The sequence below is a fragment of the Balearica regulorum genome, chromosome W (assembly GCF_011004875.1).
Source record: "Balearica regulorum gibbericeps isolate bBalReg1 chromosome W, bBalReg1.pri, whole genome shotgun sequence".
Lineage (NCBI taxonomy): Eukaryota > Metazoa > Chordata > Aves > Gruiformes > Gruidae > Balearica > Balearica regulorum.
This window is the reverse complement of record NC_046219.1, coordinates 14,045,426-14,062,871: the sequence shown is the minus strand read 5'-3', so window position 1 is coordinate 14,062,871 and position 17,446 is coordinate 14,045,426. Positions and strand designations below refer to the sequence as shown.

Genomic DNA, 17,446 nt, shown 5'->3' with positions numbered 1-17,446 from the left:
AGGATGTTTATCATAAAAATTTAAAGAGCTATTACCTTTAGCTTCCTAGGGTATTGGCTTGGCTACTGACATCATGTGTAATCACTTTTTTTTTTAATGTTGGACTGTGATTCACAACAGTAGAGTAGAATATGTTTTGAAAAAATCAATTTAATATTTCTCTTGGGCATTTTTATTAGTGTTATCAAATCATAGAATCATACAATCATAGAATGGTTTGGGTTGGAAGGGACCTTAAAGATCATATAGTTCCAACACCCCCCCTGCCACGGGCAGGGACACCCTCCACTAGACCACGTTGCCCAAAGCCTCATCCAACCTGGCCTTGAACACTTCCAGGGATGGGGCCTCCACAACCTCTCTGGGCAACCTGTTCCAGTACCTCACCACTCTAACAGTAAAGAATTTCTTCCCAACATCTAATCTAAATCGACCCTCCTTCAGCTTAAACCCATTACCCCTTGTCCTATTGCTACACTCCCTGATAAACAGTCCCTCCACAGCTTTCCTGGAGGCCCCCTTCAGATACTGGTAAGCCGCAATTAGATCTTCCTGGAGCCTTCTCTTCTCCAGGCTGAACAATCCCAACTCTAATATAATTAAGTACATTTTAAAAAATTGTTTTCAGCACAATTCGTAGATGTTATGTCCCTATACATAGTAATTGATGGTAGTGTATTTAAATTTTGTGAGGATATAAGTATATTTTTTTAAAAAATTTACTCCTACACTGTTGGCTCACTACTACTTTCTACTAGACCCATATGCAGTCAAAAGGAATGTGTCAAGAACTCTGAATAGCCAGCTAGTGTATGAATATATTCTTCATTGTCTGAGAGTAACTTATAAGTATTTTGCCTTGCCTCACAAAAGCACCGCAAAATTGAGCAAAACAACCCCTCCAAATACCAATGAGGAGAAATCCCAAATGTTGGACTGTGGAAAAGATGCTGTAAAGCATGAAAATTCTGAGTTGCAAAACTTGGATGGTAAAACAAACAGAGCAGTAGATTGCATAATCAGGAGTACAAGTATTCCTCGAGCTTATAGAATTGATCCTTCAAAACTGTGTGGTGTCTCAAAGCTTGACAGAAGAACTGGCTGATGATATGAGTCATTTGGGAATTGCTCATGAAGATTCAGACTGTGTAATTGAAGAAGTTATTTCTGGAGATAATGAGGTTTTTAAACCAAGTCTTGAAGAGAAGGAAAATGAATAGGAAGAAGAGGAAGAAAATGAACAAGAAAGAAGATGGAATAATATCTTGATGACTGCTGATTGGGGAATAGATGAAGACAGTGAAAGTGGAGATCTCCCTGTTACAGTGAATGAGCATGATATAGAGACATGTAGTACTTCAGACTTAGAAGGTTTTCAGAACCCTGCACTTACAGAGACTGATGAGTTTGACTTAGAGTACAGTGATATAATGGATGATAAGATTAGCATTGAGGAGAGCACTGAAAGTACTGATGAACTGGATGAATCCCCAAACAAATTCATACTATCAATACAGAATCAGATATCTGAAATGATTAGCTCAAATGATGAAATTGAAGAATCAAGTCTTGTAAATCAGGCAGAATGTGGTGGTATAAGAGCTGAAGGTGAGCTAGATAACACATGCAGTGGATCTGGAGATGAGGATGCACTGTCTGAGAAAGTTTTGTCCATCTCCATTAAATATGAAGACAAACATGTCAAAGAAAATGTGGATGGACCTCTGAGGATCAATTTGGGGCAAGAGGATCTTACTGGAAAAGAAGCCTTTATGAAGAGAACACAGCAATAGAATAGTGTTTAGAATCTGAACACTTTTATGAATTCAGTAAACCAGCTTTTACTAAGGGCAAGGTAAGCAAACTTTATCAGAAAATAAGCAATATGTTTATGTTTTATTATCAGTTCTATGAAAATATTGCTCAAATTCATTAAAATATTTATTTCTTAACACCCCCCCAGTCTTGCTTTCTGTTCATGCAGTCTCCTACAGTAGTATGTAGCTTGCGCAGATGGGAAGGTTGCTTAAAGAGTGATTGTCCAGAAGACTTGAAAATTGAGAAAATTGAGCTAGACCCATTGCCAGTGCTGACACCCAAATTTTCATTTATTTTAGATCAAATTTGTGTCCAGTGTTACCATAAGTTGTTTTTTCCTTTGAATATTGTTGTGGGAAAGAAAAGAATTACGAATAATAATGAAATAACCACGGGCTAATGCTGTTATAAAGGGGACCAATTTATCTGCCACCAACTCTATTAGATATACTTTTAGATTCATAAGGGCTATAATAGAACTACTAAATAGTTTGAATCTAGAAAAATACAAAATGTTTACCTTCTGCATACTGGCTATCTGATTATTCATTTAAGCATCTTAATATTAATCTAAGAACTGAATTTGGGGTAGGTTTTGGGTTTTTTGACTGATGCTTTTACATTTGTCTCTACTCTGAATTTCATTACTGCTCCTCAAGCTATGTTGTTTTGGGTTTTTTTTAATAAGCAAAGACATAAATCAGAGTCAGAATGCTGTTTTATAACCCTTCTCAGCTTGCTTTCTTTTCAGAGTGATCCAACTTTTCTCCTTTCTCTTCCATCATTTCTGACCAGACAAAATGAATTATTTCTCTAATTAATGTTTTTCTTTGAATAGGTATTTCTTTTCTAATTCAGCCTTGCTTTCTTTCCTTCATATGTGAATCTTCTCTTGCTTTTCTTTTCTTTTCTCCCACTCTACACCCCTTACTTTTTCCATTTTTTGTTGATTGAATTGGGGGGGGTGTTTTTGTTAGAGGATTTTGCTCCAAATATTGCAGAGGATCAAGCACGGGAACATATATGACAAAACTTGGAAAATTTAATTAGACAGGACTTCCCAGGTAATTATGTACTTCTGGCTTTATACTCATATTTCAGTGTTTTCCAAGAATGTCATCATGTCAGCATAATAAATGTTTTGGTGTTTGAACATTACCCTATATTTTTGTTCAACATCACTCAACGTTACATTAATTTGTGTTATCGTCATGTAACTACTACAGCTTAATGTCTCAACTTTGTATGTTATGTACTGGACTCCATGTTGATGCCCTCTTTCTTTAAACAAACAATATAGGCTCAAAAATCATGTCAGATGTGTGTGTGTGTGTGTGTATAAATAAATAGTTTTAACCTTTCTTTAGCTTATAAAGAAATATGATGCATATGTACGAACGAACAATGGCAAGTTAAGAAAGCAAGGATCAAAGTAGTAGCAGAACAGACTTATAATTGTTGTTTTAACCTCAATTATTAGTGTGGTGGGTTGACCCTGGCTGGAGGCCAGGCACCCACCAAAGCCGCTCCCCGTCCTCAACTGGACAGGGGAGAGAAAATATAACAAAAGGCTCATGGGTTGAGATAAGGACAGGGAGAGATCATTCCCCAATTACTGTCATGGGCAAAACAGACTCAACTTAAAAAAAAAGAATCATCTAATTTATTACCAATCAAATCAGAGTTGAGTAATGAGAAATAAAACCAAATGTTAAAACACCTCCTCCCACACCTCCCTTCTTCCTGGGCTCAAGTTTACTCCCCAATTCTCTACCTCCTCCCCTCCGAGTGGCGCAGGGGGACAGGCAATGGGGGGTTGTGGTCAGTTCATTGCACATTGCCGCTCCTTCCTCCTCAGGGGGAGGACTTTTCACACACTTTGCCTGCTCCAGCATGGGGTCCCTCTCACGGGAGACAGTCCGCCATGAACTTCTCCAACATGAGTCCTTCCTGCGGGCTACAGTCCTTCACAAACTGCTCCAGTGTGGGTCTCTCCCATGGGGTGCAGACCTTCAGGAGCAGATTGCTCCAGCGTGGGGTCCCCTATGGGGTCACAGGTCCTGCCAGCAAACCTGCTCTGGCGTGGGGTCCTCTTTCCACAGGGCCACAGGTCCTGCCAGGAGTTTGCTCCAGTGCAGGCTTCCCATGGGGTCACAGCCTCCTTCAGGTACCTCTGCCTGCTCTGGCATGGGGTCCTCCATGGGCTGCAGGTGGAATCTCTGCTCCCCCTCATCCTTCCTCCATGGGCTGCTGCAGGGGGACAGCCTGCTTCACCATGGTCTTCTCCATGTGCTCTGGCGCCTGGAGCACCTCCTCCCCTTCCTTCTGCACTGACCTTGGTGTCTGCAGAGTTTCTCACATCTTCTCACTCCTCTCTCTGGCTGCAAAAGCTACCTTTAGTTTTGTTTATTTTCCTTCTTAAATATGTTATCACGGAGGCGCTACCACTGTTGCTGATTGGCTCAACCTTGGCCAGCGGCAGGTCCGTCTTGGAGCCAGCTGGCACTGGCTCTGTCAGACCTAGGGGAAGCTTCTAGCAGCTTCTTGCAGAAGCCACCCCTGTAGCTCCCCTGCTACCAAAACCTTGCCATGCAAACCTAATCCAATTAGCCAGATTTCTTGTTGTTGCATATGCTCGTACAAACAATAAGCTTTCTGTAGTCCTTAAGGAAACCCCTTAGGGGTCCTGATCCCAAGGTTAAGAAAAAATGTTTTAGTTCATATATGTGTTTCCCTTCATCTCAGCATTCCTCTTTGCTCTTGTTTTTATTATGTATTGGGTTTGAATTATTGACCACCTAATTTGTTTCTGGAACTGTCAGACTCCTCATTTGAACCAATAAAAGTAGGGATTCTTTCCACATCAGCAAAACTGATGAGAAAATAAGTTTTTAAATACTACAGAAAAATAGTAATGTGTTCATGCTTGTGTTAAAAGACATGCTGTGGTTTGAAGCTGTGTACACTTTGAGATTCTGTGTTGATATGGGGTTATAATCTGTCACATCTCTTACAGGAACCAAGCTGAATTTGTTTGGCTCCTGAAAAAATGGCTTTGGCTTTAAACAAAGTGACCTTGATATGTGTATGACAATTGATGGACAGGAAACTGCTGAGGTAGTTAGACAAGGTGTTTGGGGGGATAAGTATTAATAAGTGCACAACTTTATAGTTGTATTGTGTATATATTGTAACAAATTTACTTTTTATAAAAGCTGTTCAGATTAGAGGAAAATGCAATCAGGTGCCTCAAAAGCAGATTATCAGGGTTTTTTTGCTGTTGGTCTAGGCATGCATTTAAGAATTTTTACTCAGTACTCAGTTTTCTGAATTCTGCACTAACATTCTAGCATAAACTGCAAATAAATAAGATATGCTTTGTAGCATAAGCAACTAGAAATGGAAGACAGTGGAAAAGGACATAAATCATCTTTCACGCCTAATACAAAGTTTAAAAAAGCCTATGTTAAGATACTGTCTAGTGTTGATTTCACAAGAAGTGCCATTTTGAAACAATTTCTGGTATTCACATCATTCTGTATAATATGAAACTGAATCATACAGCTTTAAGCTTAACAGCAAGTTAAAAAAGGTATGTCTGAAATACTTTGTCTAGAACTCTTCTAACATAATTTCAGTGCTGACTTTTTTCTTCATGTCTTAGGGGCTGAATTGCATCAGAATCATTGAAGATTTAGTATAGGTTCTCAAGAAGCATTCAGGTAACTTGAAAATTAAAATAAGTGGTTCTGTTTATGTGACTGATGCAGTGAGGAAGTTCTGGGGCATTGTACATGGAAAATAATTAAGATAAAACTCTATTAAAGACCGTAATATTATTAAGAATGAGGGTATATGTTGTGAATACTCAGATTTATTTTTGTTTGTATATGTAGGTCTTTGAGGCAATAATGTTATATAGGTCCAGATCTAAATTGGACAGATAGTATATTCATAACCTATATACATGAGAACAAGCCTTAAGTTAAAGCTTAGAGCTTCAATTTAATCATTATGTTGTATTTGCATGTTCAGCACACAATAAGTTAATAGTAAAAGGCAGGCTGACAGAATTTTGCACTAAGTATTCTGTTTTATCTACAAGAAAGTATGATTTTAGAGTGTGTGTTTTGGTGTATCTCATATAAATTCAATATAATTGGAGTGAGCTATCAATGATCTCTTAAGTTTATTTTGCTGTAAAGCTTAGATTAATCTTCAGTCTATTGGGGGGTATATGTATATTTGTATATATTATATTTAGTAGATTCATAGTGTCTGAAAAATGCCTAAAATCAATATTAAAATATAACTGAAATAAGATCTTAGCTGGTACTAAAATTATATTTTGTAACATTTTTACTGCAGTTTTGGACGGTTTGTAGCGCACTTGATTGTGTTATGACTGTATTGCAGTCATTCAGTAATATTTCATTCTAGGTCTAAGAAACATTTTGCCTATAACAACTACTAAAGTCCCAATTGTCAAATTCTTCCATGTCAGAAGTGGTTTTGAAGTAGACACTGGTTTATATAACACTCTGGTAAGCTTATCTCCTTTTTTGTTAGCAGGAAAAAGTGGGGTGGCTTCATGAGGATAAAATGCTTGTTTTGTTGAGGTTTGATAATCAACCAATTACCTCTTCCAATTTTAGATTTCTGAGTACAAGTTTTTTATTTGACTATCATAGAATGGTTTGGGTTGGAAGGGACCTAAAAGATCATCTAGTCCAACCCCCCTGCCATGAGCAGGCACATCTTTCACTAGATCGGGTTGCTCAAAGCCCCATCCAACCTGACCTTGAACACTTCCAATGATGTGACATCCACAACTTCTCTGGGCAACCTGTTCCAGTGTCCCACCACCCTCATCGTAAAGAATTTCTTCCTTATATCCAATCTAAACCTCCCCTCTTTCAGTTTAAATCTGTTGCCCCTTGACCTGCTAAAAAGCCTTTCTCCATCTTTCTTATAAGCCCCCTTTATATATTGAAAGGCTGCAATAAGGTCTCCCTGGAGCCTTCTCTTCTCCAGGCTGAACAACCCCAACTCTCTCAGACTTTCTTCATAGGAGAGCTGTTCCAGCCCTCTGATCATTTTACTGGCCCTCCTCTGGACCTTCTCTAACAACAGGTCCATGTCTGTCTTGTTCTGTGGACCCCAGAGCTGGATGCAGTACTCCAGGTGGGATCTCACAAGAGCAAAGTAGAGGGGGAGAATCACCTCCCTCAACCTGCTGACCACACTTCTTTTATATGCAGCCCAGGATATGATTGGCTTTCTGGACTGCAAATGCACATTGCTAGCTCATATCCAAAAAGAGGGGAGTCACTTACTTACACAATTGAGACTTTTACAACTTACACAATTGAGTTCTAAGAGAATATATTGGTTCTTCAGTAAGAGTAAGCATTAGTGTTTTAGATGTCTTTCTGTAACTTAAAAAGACAAAATAACATAACTTCAGCCTTCCCGCCCCCAGTCATGACTCTTGCTTACACTTTGAGACCTGGGATAGTGATTTTGAATCCAGCTTGCCTGAACTGGGACACATGTTATAGTCTACAGAAGAGAACAAATCCTTGGCCAAATATTTTAAAAACAAGTTTTGTGGTTGGGTGAGGTTTGGGTTTGGTTGGTTGGGGGGAGTTCAGTGTCTCTGAACTTTAAAAGCCAGTTCTTTGAAACATCAAAGGAAATTAAGTTTTAGTGCCAAGCATTGCACTTTCTGAACTTTTTGTATCAGCCCAAGGGGAGTCTTGAGGGGGATACTTCAAGAACAGACTTTCAGAATTACTGGTTGAAGTTCTACATCCATATGGGTCAGTTGACAGCTCTCATGTCCCTGAGCTGAAATCTTATTTCAAGAACTTACCTTCTACCAAATATTTTTAAAATGCAGTAATAGATTAATGCTTTCCTTTCTGAGATACTATTCTGTGAATGCTGATTTGTACCACTTGTGAGCCGTTTAAAGATGTTTACCATGTTTACCATCTTTTTAACAGAGGAGGTGAGCAGGAAGCATTGTTCAATGCTTCCTTTGTCAATAATGTGCATTCTATTATGCAAGGCTTCACATTTGCTTTTGTTGAGCACACAACTCAAGTGTTTCTGTCCACAAATTCATTATGACTTTTAAATAAATTAGAATGGAAGAAATGTGCATGTATACATACATGTGAATTCTCCAACTACAATATTCCAAATCATTCCTCAACTTTCCTTATCTCGACTAAGGGTGTTTTTCATGTTTTCAGCCTATTGCCTCTTTTCTGCAGGACTCCTATATTTTGTGTATGACTTTTTTTCATTTTTATAGGCCTTGCATAACACAAGACTCCTGTCATCATACGCAGCCATTGATCCGAGAGTAAAATATCTGTGTTACACAATGAAAGTCTATACAAAAGTGAGTATACTTCAGATGTTCTAGAAGCAGTAGCACCTACAGCAAAGGATGATAGCCATAAAAGTTGTTTCTTTTTCTAGACGTGTGACATCAGAGATGCATCTCGAGGTAGCCTTTCTTCTTATGCATATAGTCTTATGGTGCTTTATTTTCTTCAACAGAGAAATACTCCTGTCATCCCTGTTCTTCAAGAGGTACAGTATATCAAGAAAGAAATGAGTATTAGTATACAGCATTGACTAGAAGAATGTCAGAGTGCTCAATCTGAAGGACTGTTTTAATGAGTTAATATTCTGGTTTTAGATCTACAAAGAACCCAAGAAGCCTGAAATTTTAGTTGATGGCTAGAACGTTTATTTCTTTCATAGGACAGAAGTGTTGGTGAGTATATCAGAGAAGGGAATTTGAAATGGTGTTTCCTGTAGCTTTGCAAATGAAAAAGAATACATTTTAAGGAATATTGCCCTCAGATATGGTGGTTGAATATAGAAACCAAATTCTAAAGATTATCTTTGATTTTAAGCTCTGTATGGGTGATAAAGAAGAAAACCATAGTAGTAATACACGTAAGTACTAGACAAAGAAATATAATGGAGTAGCTATTGCTTTGAAAATCCCAATCCCATGCTGTGAAGCTTTCAGAATATAATTGGTTGTGTTCAACTAAGTAATGCAAGCATCTATGAAAAAAACCTGCAAAATCTGAAAAAAAAAATTTTTCTAGAAATTATTTTAAGGTGTTAATGATGATTAATTGTTGTGTATGTCACATTACTGAGTGGAGGTACCGCCTACAAACATCAGTTGCATATGTAGTCATAGTTTGTTTAATCCAGTTGAATAATATTGTATTAAATGGGCACATACAGTAAAAGTGAATTAATAAATTCTTTTTGATAACAGGCAAAACCTAATGTTAGAAATATTAATTCCCCATGTTTGTTGTTAATCTCCATATTTAAAAAAATACTAACCATTTTCAAGTCAATATTGAATTATTAATGCTAATTATGAAGGGAAGGGAGGTATTCTGGAGTAACTCAATCATGCTTCTTTATAAATTTTATGTAGTTTGAATTTTCGTTATGAACATTATTATGCTTTATATAAGTATTGGAAAAATAAATATTTCTATGATTTTAAGTCAGTTGTTTGGCCAGATTGTGGCAAAAACACTGAATCTGTTGGGCAGCTGTGGCTAGGACTTCTCCGTTTCTATGCAGAAGAATTTGATTTTAAAGAACATGTCATCTGCATTAGGAGAAAAAAACTGCTTATAACTTTCAAGAAACAGTGAACTTCCAAATACTTTGTAATTGAAGGCAAAATAACATGAAGCATATGGATATGTGAAATTAGTATCCACATGAAAAATTTGTTTTTTCCACATGGCTTAATTTAATTTTTCTATTACTAGATTAGAAATTGTTATTTGCACATTTTGAATTTTTTGCAAAATTCCCATTGTGTTACAGTAGTGTTAGAAATTCTTCTCTTAGTTGTTTTTTTTGGGGGGTTGATGTTGGGTTTTTTTCCATCTGAAAAGAAGTTGCAAAGCAAACTTCATACTTTGTGTAATAAGAGTAACTGACATAGAAATAGATTTAACCAAATGCTTTGAAGAAGAAACTAGCTATAATGCAATTGAGGTTTTCTCACTAATATTAACTTTAGTTGAGATGATATTTATATGACTGTTATACCACATGTATGTATTACAGACCATGATATTACTTAATAGTGTGTCAAGAAAATGTACTGACACATTTTAGAAATGTTCCCTAAGCCATGATTTTTTTGGCCCAGCTGATTTTCATGGAAAAGATTTTTGCTCTCCTGCCCTCACACACAACTTATTATTTTATAATATTTCAGCCAATTCAGAGATGAACTGCTGTTATCCTTTGTCCTTGGAGTGAAATATTTTTGTGAAGAATTTAATTTCAGTATATTAATTCTGCATCGGGAATAGCTGCCTTTGTTCATATATATATATACACATTGATGATCTTGCCCTGGACTTGAGTAATGTCTATAATGCTTTTTATACAGACCCCTTTGATTTGAACCACAATCTTGGAGCTGGGTTGTCAAGAAAAAGTATGTTTTCTGTTCACAAATTTGGGCCTAAAGTGATGATCTTGTCTTGGATGTTAGTTTGATAGTTTGATGTTTGGATGATGTTTTCTTTTTTTTCCCCAGTGACAAATTTTATAATGAAAGCTTTTATCAATGAGAGAAGGTTATTTGGTACCCCTATAAAAATATTTCCTAAAGAATATTCATCAAAAATGGTAAGTTGCTTTAAGGGATGTGGGAGTTCTAAGAGCAGTATATACATGCACATGCTCTTACAGTGTGTAAGGTATCACTTGTGGGAATGTGGTTGCACTCTCTTTATACTCTTCTCTTTTAAGTTTCAATCATACTCTAACAAATGTTTAGTATGAGAGTTATTACTGAGTACTGTTTTCATGTCATTTGCATGTAAAATGTGACATGCAGAATACTAATCAAATCAGGACTTCATTGTACAGGCTTATCATATATTTTAGTCCCTGTCAAAATAGCTTACCATTTTTTTAAAAACTGCAGTTTAAAAAAATAGCTTGCAGAACTTGTGGTTAGCAGGCTGCCCTTAAAGAAGAGGTAGCAGTGGCTGGTTATCTCATCAAGTCTTTCAGGAGTTCAGCTACACAGACAATATTTATTCTCTTCTTGTTTATCTGTCTTGATTCCAAAGTGTGTTGATTTGCTTTTTTAAATGCATGATTTCTTTTTGAGGAGTACTTCTTTGATCCAGAGGTACTTACAGAAGGAGAACTGGCACCGAATGATAGATGCTGCAGAACTTGTGGTAAAATTGGCTGTTTCATGAAAGATTGTCCCATGAGAAGAAAGTGAGTATAGTTTTGGGATCTATGATGTGGAACATTTCCTTAGCTTTGTTTGAAAGGAAGATTAGAATAATAATGCTAAAGCAAAAAATTGCACATTCTACGGATTATTTCTTTACTGTTAAAATGTAACAATATCAGTTATGAATATCAGTTTTGGCAGTGGAGGGGCAGGCAGTGGTGTTTTTGGTCTGTGTTGAGGCACCACTAAAACTTTTGCCAGCATCATCTCTAGTGGGCTTTTTTTAGCAGAATCTTTTCATAGAAGACTACAAAGCACATTTCACCCAGTATCCTATCCGTTTAGCTTATATAGTAAAGTAGTAGTTGAAGAGAAAAAGTTGAAGGCTGCATGCTGTTGTGTTGGTTTTGTGTGGCAAGGTTTTGGTAGCGGGGGGGCTACAGGGGTGGCTTCTGTGAGAAGCTGCTAGAAGCTTCCCCTGTGTCTGATAGAGCCAATGCCAGCTGGCTCCAAGACGGACCCGCCGCTGGCCAAGGCCAAGCCAATCAGCGCTTCTGTGATAACATATTTAAGAAAGAGAAAAAACAGTTAGAGAGTGCTTTTGCAGCCAGAGAGAGGAGTGAGAAGATGTAAGAACATCTGCAGACACCAAGGTCAGTGCAGAAGGAGGGGGAGGAGGTGCTCCAGGTGCTGGAGCAAGATTCCCCTGCAGCCCATGGTGAAGACCATGGTGAGGCAGGCTGTTCCCCTGCAGCCCATGGAGGCAGGATGAGGGGGTGTAGCGATTCCACCTGCAGACCGTGGAGGACCCCATGCCAGAGCAGGTGGAGGCACCTGAAGGAGGCTGTGACCCCATGGGAAGCCTGCGCTGGAGCAAGTTCCTGGCAGGACCTGTGGACCCGTGGAGAGAGGAGCCCACGCCAGAGCAGGTTTGCTGGCAGGACTTGTGAACCCATGGGGGACCCACGCTGGAGCAGTTTGCTCCTGATGGTCTGTACCCCATGGGAGAGACCCACGCTGGAGCAGTTCATGAAGGACTGTAGCCCGTGGGAAGGACTCACGTTGGAGAAGGTCGTGAAGGACTGTGTCCTGTGAGAGGGACCCCACGCTGGAGCAGGGGAACAATGAGAGGAGTCCTCCCCCTGAGGATGAAGAAGCGGCAGAAAACACCGCGTGATGAACTGACCGTAACCCCCACTCCCCGTCCCCCTGTGCCGCTGAGGGGGGGCGGAGGTTGAAGCCGGGAGTGAAGTTGAGCCTGGGAAGATGGGAGGGGTGGGGGGGAGGTGTCTTAATATTTGGTTTTATTTCTCATTCCTCTACTCTGTTTTGCTTAGTAATAAATTAGATGAATTCCCTCTCTAAGTTCGGTCTGTTTTGCTCGTGATGATAATTAGAGAATCATCTCTCCCTGTCCTTATCTCGACCCACAAGCTTTTCATTATACTTTTTCTCGCCTGTCTAATGAAAGAGGGGAGTGATAGAGTGGCTCTGGTGGGCACCTGGCCCTCAGCCAGGGTCAACCCACTACAGCTGTGAAGAGCACTCATGAAATAATTTTGCATATTTTCATTTCATAGCTTCCATTTCAAGAATCTTGGTGCTCCCAGCAAGATACATTTTTGTCATGTTCACAGAATCATGCCATTCATGTCAAAAAGCAAGACAAGGGCATCACAGCGTGACTTTTTTTTCAAGCACACATAGATCAGAAAGGTGTCCTATTTACATCCAAGAGAAGGCTTCGTGATTCTCCATAACCAGATGTCCAAAATTCAGTAAATACCTTCCTGTAGCTAATGAATGCTAAACTGATTTTCTGCTCTTTATATGATAAACTGTCTAAACTTAAAACTGATTGATTTATTTTTTTTTTCCAAGTAAAGACACTAAAGCACTTTAAAGACTTCATGTTTCTAAAATAGTGAAAATCAGGAAATAAAACTTCAAAAGAACGAAATCATGAAAGCCTTTGTGCTCATTTGTAAGGTGAATGGGAAATCTGACCTTTGTTTGGAATCTATATATCTTAATTGTAATAAAAAATCTTCTACACATTTATATAAGTAGCTAAAAAGCTGGTGTACAAAGACTAGATAAAGTAGCCTTTTTGATAAACTGTAGAGAATTGTGAGCTAATATTGCTAAGACTGTTAAGTTTAGGAATCTATTCAACTTCACCAAATGTAAGTGTACTAGCTGATGATAGGTTGAAAATCAAGAATGCTGGTGGTGCTGTGAAAATCCACTCAATGTCTAAACCGTTGTTTTGGATGCACTTTAATCCTGCATTCTGGAGTGAAACTCCAGTTCATTTCACATATGCAGCTATGCTGTATACAACATTAGAGCAAAAGTCAATGGGATTTCGATTCTAAGAATGTAAATGCCTTATGAGGTCAGACCACTGACCCATCTAGCTGAATCTTTTGTCCAGCAGTGGCAATAGGAGATGCTGTTTATGGAGGGCATGCTAGTTGACTGTTTTCTGCAGTCTGTTCTCTTGTATTCCCAACATCTTCAGTTGCTGTATAAGAGATGTTAGAACACATACCTGCCTCGGTTCTTGTATTTTTTATTTTATTTTATTTTATTTTATTTTATTTTATTTTATTTTATTTTATTTTATTTTATTTTTCCTGAAACTGTTTTTTCCTGTTTTCCTTAATCTTCTGTGGCAACCAGTTCCAGAAGTATCCTAACTGCTGTATAAAATAGTATTTTTTAAAATCTGTTTTAAAATAAACTCATTTTAGTTTCATCAAACATTTCACAGGCATAGTATTGTGGTATTTATAGAATCATAGAATCATAGAATGGTTTGGGTTGGAAGGGACCTTAAAGATCATCTAGGTCCAACCCCCCCCTGCCACGGGCAGGGACACCCTCCACTAGACCACGTTGCCCAAAGCCTCATCCAACCTGGCCTTGAACACTTCCAGGGATGGGGCCTCCACAACCTCTCTGGGCAATCTGTTCCAGTGCCTCACCACCCTAACAGTAAAGAATTTCTTTCTAACATCTCATCTAAATGGACCCTCCTTCAGCTTAAACCCATTACCCCTGTCCTATTTACTTAGTAATGATACTGCTTTGAGGTCTTTAAGTCATGATTATGTTTACCCTCTGGCTCCTCTCCGAGTTGAAGAGTCTCAAACCTTTTTATTATCTCCTCCTAAGACAGTTGCTGCCTAAGACATTTTAGCTGCCTTTATGCCTTCTTGTGGTGGGTTAACCTTGGCTGGCTGCCAGCTGCCCACCAAGCTGCGTTCTCACTCCCCCTCCTCAGAAAGATGGGGGGAGAAAATAAGATGGAAAAGCTCATGGGTCAAGATATAGACAGCAAGATTGCTTACCAGTTACCATCATGGGCAAAAAAGACTCAACTTAGAGAAGATTAATTTATTGCCAATTAAAAACAGAGTATGATGGTGTTGTGGGTTAACCCCAGTAGGCAGCTCAGCACCACACAGCTACTCACTCACTCCCCCCCACCCCCAGTGGGATGAGGGAAGAGAAAACGAAGAGTAAAAGCAAGAAAACTCTTGGGTTGAGATAAAGGCAGTTTAATAAGCAAAGTGGAAGAAGAAAGAGAAAACAAAACAAGTGATGTAAAGGCAGTCACTCACCACCCCCCACAGGTAGACTGATACCCAGCACGTTCCCAAGGAAAAAGATGGCTTACCTACCTAAACCATCCTCCTCCTCTCCGTTTTATTGCTGAGCATGACATTATATTGCATGGAATATCTCTTTGGTTAGTTTTGGTCATCTGCCTGGTGTGCACACACCCTCCTCCACACCCCCCACACCCCCCCAAGCTATTCACTAGGGAGGGGAGAGTGAGAAACAGAGAAGGGCCTTGATGCTCTGCAAACACTGCTCAGTAATAGCTAAAACATTGGTCTGTTATCAGCATTGTTTTGGTCACAAATCTAAAAAGCAGCACCATATGAGCTGCTATGAAGAAAATTGACTCCATCCCAACCAGATCCAGAACAGATGGTGAGAAACAAAGACAGAACTAAAAATACCTTCCCCCAAGCCCCCGTCTTTCCAGATTCAACTTCAGTTCTTCATTCCTGACTCTTCTATCTCCTCCCCCCATCCTAAGCAGTGCAGGGAGGATGGGGATTGTGGTCAGTTCATAACAGTTCCTCTCTGCCACTCCTTCCTCCTCACACTTTTCCCCTGCTCCAGCATGGGGTCCCTCCCACAGCATACGGTCTTTCACAAACTGCTCCAGCATGGGTCCTTTCCATAGGGCACAGTCCTTCAGGAACAGACTGCTCCAGCGAGGGTCCTCTACCGGCCACAGTTCCTGTCAGGAGCCTGCTCCTGCCTGGGCTCTCCATGGGCTGCAGCTTCCTTCAGGACACATCCACCTGCTCCTGTGTGGGGTCCTCCATGGACTGCAGTGTGGATTTGTGCACCAGCGTGGTCATCCATGGACTGCAGGGAAACAACCTGTGTCACCAAGGTCTTCACCATGGACTGCAGGGTAATCTCTGTTCCAGCACCTGGAGCACCTCCTCCCCCTCCTTCTTCACTGACCTTGGTGTCTGCATAGTTGCTTCTCTCACATTTTCTCACTTCTCTCTCTCAGCTGCTGCTGTGCAGCATATTTTACCCTTTCTTAAATATGTTATCAGAGAGGTGCTACCAACATTGCTGATTGGCTCAACTTTGGCCAGTGGTGAGTCTGTTTTGGAGCTGTCTGGAACTCTCTCTGTCTGGCACAGGGCAGCCCTGGGTCTCTTCTCTTTCTTAGATTTAATTGCTAGCTCCCAGTTCAACATCATATGGACATGGTTTAGATTATTTTTCACTGGATATATTACCTTACATTTATCTCCATTGAAGCTCATCCATCACCTTTTTGCCTGTTCATTCAGTTTTGTGATGTATTTTCAAGTTGCTTGCCATTAAGTGCTGCATCTGACTGACCAAAATAGCTTAGTATCATCTTCAGATGTGGAGGTTTCACTGATCTCTCCTCCAAGTGGTGGATGAAGTTAAATAAAACCAGTTCAGCAGTGATACCTGGGTCTCAACTGCTAGATCTTTAAGTGACTTAAAATGTTAGAAGCATTTCCCATTAAAAAAGTTTTTTTAGAAATACTGTATAACACACTTTCAGAATAGTGGAAAGAAGCTAGATTTCTGATGGTAGTGTATAAGTAAGAGAAATGGAAATATAGCCTCAGCTTTTATGGTTTGTTAGCATTTTGTTTGGCGTTTCTTCTCTTCCACTTGTCTTTTCCAGCTCCAGCAACTAGAACTACATTATGATTATATTTGTTTAGATGTAATTCTTAGATTTTAGTGCTTTATTGTAATCTAATTGTTAAGTTACATTACTAAATGTATGTTACATTAGTGTAACACTGTTTGTTAAGAGAGTCAAAGGAATAGATACATTAATTCAATTTATTTCAACCACTGAAGAAGTACACTAGGATTATATTGTCTATACACAGCAATTTTATTTTTTTTCCCCCTCCATGCACAGATGTAAAGCCTATGAACTCCGCATCATTTTTCTCCTGTAGACTGAGGTGGCAACGTGATTTTGAAGGTATCAAAAAACAAAGGTACACAGAAGAAAAAGAGAAAAGAAGCAAAGAGGACAAAGAGACTTGGAATAAGACAACAGAAAAAGAGAGCTCAATCAAGGAGGGAAAGTTGCAACTATGTACACCTCAGAAGAGCAAACTAGCAGCAAGGGGAAACTGGAAGAGAAAAGAATCCCAGGCAATCAACAGAGAAGTAGAAACTCCTGGAAGACAGGGGCTTAAGAGAAAACATTGCTTTATCTGTGGAAGAGAAGGTCACATCATTAAAAAAATGCCCACAGTATAAAGGAGCTGTAGGTATGAAACTCTGATATAGTTGAGTAGTTTAAACAGAGCTTATGGTTTTTGCTATTTTTGACAGGGTTGATTTAAGGATAAGGTTTTTGCTATGAATGGCATGACACAAATGCTAATTTATTTTCTAAAATGTAGTCACATATGGTCAGTCTTCCCTTCATCTTCACCTATCTTTCAGAATATTGGTGTATCATGGGAGATTTGGCACGGTTTCTTGTAGCAGGTAAGATGCTTGTATAGAAAGGAAAGAAAGTAAAGCTTGTAAAGAAAGAAACTTTCTAATATATTGAAAATGCTTCCATTGTCATCATTATATAATTGCTAACATTTCAAATTACAAATTCTATTTCAGTGCATCACAGTAGCAATAAAAGCTAGCCTATAGCTCTTCACATCATGTGAAACAGACTTCTTCATAAATACTCTAAAGTCACTATGACAGTGTATAAATTGCTCAGATATAGATAAATATTGTGAATGAAAT

At 39.0% G+C, this 17,446-nt stretch overlaps 1 pseudogene; it reads left to right on the top strand.

Moving 5' to 3' along the window:
• Positions 1-1,268: 1,268 nt before the first annotated feature.
• Positions 1,269-16,951, top strand: LOC142599303 (terminal uridylyltransferase 7-like; annotated as a pseudogene).
• Positions 16,952-17,446: the final 495 nt, after the last annotated feature.